Below are 2437 nucleotides of genomic sequence, written 5' to 3'. Positions count from 1 at the left end.
AAGAAGAAGAGAGAGTTGTGGCTAGTGTAGAGAATGTTGCTGAGGTGTCTGAGCGTGGGAAAGAGGATGATGATGCTGTGACAAGATTGGAAGAGCTGCAGCGTTGTGTCGAAGAGTCGAAGTTGTCAGAAGAGCAGCTGAGGATCAATGATCAGGTTCAGGAGGATGAGTTGCTTGCTATGGAGTCCATTTTTGGAGACAGCGTTACCATCCTTAAAATCCGACGAGGCCTCCGATCTTTTCAGATTCATATACACATTGAAGCTCCTGGTTGCTGTGTTCTTCGTCAGTAGCATTGCTCCTGCAAATTGTACCACTGAAGGTAAAAGATCGAAGTTATGTGCTTTGGTACTTTTCGACTGTTTGGATGAGTTAATAACCTAGTGTTATAACCTTGAATTGGAGACTTGGTTGATTTAATGTTAACTATGCTTATTGTGAATCTGTGGTTGTGAGAATACGACATGGGATTGGAAATGGTGGTTTGAGATTGTTTTTGGTTCTGTGAGTAAATGTGTTGGTTAAGGTTTGCTAAGACATTTTGTTATGATAATGGTCGTGAAGAGAATGATTGTGGGTGTGCAGAAAGGTTGGAAGGTGTCGGGTGCCCATAGTAAATTCGATAGAATTTCTATGTGATGCGACATAGAAAGAAATTGATAAATGAGATTGGACCGTTAATAAAAATGATCGAGTTATGTTGTGAACAAGGTTAAGGAAAAATTGATAATGAAAATAATTGATTTTATTTAGTCAATTATTCATGAAATAAGGTTAAAGATTAGAGTACTCTAGTGTTGCCATATCCCAAAGTTATCGTAAGAATGTGATCTTTTGGGAATGGTAATTACTATTTATTTGCTATCACTGTATAAATTCGATCTGACCGTTGGATCGCTGTATAAATTCGTTTAGACCGTCAGATCGTCAGTTATTTTATTTTGTGAGTTGTTGGCTAAACTCAAGTCACTTATGATTAGGTGATTAGCGGTTTTTACTTGGGCAAGCGAGTTTGGTGTGATTGTGTTAATTTGAAGACGCAGCGGGAGTATCGAGGTGAGTAAACCGCACATGGTTCATTCACGAATCGGAGTTCTAAATATTTATATTTAATGCTATAATATTTATTGTTGTTAATACATGTGCGAATGACTTTATACATATTTTATTTTTGATAAAATATACGTGTTGTTGGTTTTTGTTGAGGAAATTATATATTGAGTGAGGTGTTGAGTTTATTGTTTGAGAAACAATAAATTGTTGATTTGTTGAGATATATTGGTCTGTGGAGATCAATAGGTCACGGGGGTGACCATGGCATCTATTAGTGAACCACGCTCTTGTACCGGGTAGGTGGAACTAATAGCATTAAATCGTGAACCACGCTCTCGCGCCGGGTAGGTGGAAACGATCAGTTAGAGCTCTAGTCTGTCTGCCAAATGTTGAGTGACCTTATGAGGGTAACGAGGAGTGACTCATAAGTGTATAATATATATATATATATGTGAGAGTGAGAAAGTGATGAGATTTTGTGGTGGTCGTTGTGATTGTGTTATTACTACAATTTCAATTGCTTGAGTTGAAATTGTTATATTAGATTTGTGCAATCCTTTCGTTTACTCATACGGGCTGTCAAGCTCACCGGGTTTGTGTTGTTGCAATCCCGGTACACAATATATATTTGTGTAGCGGGAAATCTTACAGGTCAGGAGAATCGAGAAGGTGATCAGGCTGCCTAGCTAGAGTAGTGGTATTTGAGTTACAGCATTATTGTGAGTTTCGTTATGTTCATTTTGAACTTATAAAATTTGGAATTTGTAATAGTGTGCTGTAATAAGAAATTGAGGAGTTGGGTATTGTATTATTGAGTGGTGTGAGGTGTGTTACTCTGCAAGAAAATTTTAGATTGGTATTTGTATTTGTAATTATTCATGTTTCGGATTTGAATTTCTTATTCAAAATTCGGGGCGTGACACTATGTTTAAATAAAGTTTTCGAATTCTATAATTGTGATTCTAAGTTGCTTATGTGAGTTTGTTCGATTGAATTTGCTTGATAGAAAACTTTTATATGTTTATCTTATTTGGGTCGACACTTATAGGATTTGCATGTAATTGGTGCTAGGTTTAAGAACATGAAATCGACTTTTCGTTTTGTGTAAACTTGAATCAAAGTAGTAAAGGTTCTGGACAAGAATCGAATTTAATTGAAGAGGATTGCAATTAGGTGGACTTTTCCATAACTAAGTTGTACACTTGAGTTGATAGCCTTTCTCTATGTCTAATGCGTTGAACATGTCATGATTGACTAGCTTTCTAGGGCTTGATTGCATGTTTGATAGGATTAATCTAGGTGCTTTCGCTTAGGTTAATTAGCATTGAAAAGTAAAATATGGGAAATCATTTGCTTTCGAATGTTTCACATGATCAACTCCTCT

The 2437-nt window shown here is 36.5% G+C and overlaps 1 long non-coding RNA gene across 1 annotated transcript; it reads left to right on the top strand.

Annotated features, from left to right (window-relative positions):
* The first annotated feature begins 988 nt into the window (after nt 1–988).
* On the top strand, nt 989–1975 carry LOC112183337. The gene is made up of 2 exons (XR_002929839.2): nt 989–1056; nt 1690–1975. It is a non-coding gene; the product is annotated as an uncharacterized LOC112183337 (long non-coding RNA).
* Nucleotides 1976–2437: the final 462 nt, after the last annotated feature.

Source organism: Rosa chinensis, chromosome 2 (genome assembly GCF_002994745.2).
Source record: "Rosa chinensis cultivar Old Blush chromosome 2, RchiOBHm-V2, whole genome shotgun sequence".
NCBI lineage: Eukaryota > Viridiplantae > Streptophyta > Magnoliopsida > Rosales > Rosaceae > Rosa > Rosa chinensis.
This window is presented reverse-complemented; position numbering and strand designations above follow the sequence as displayed.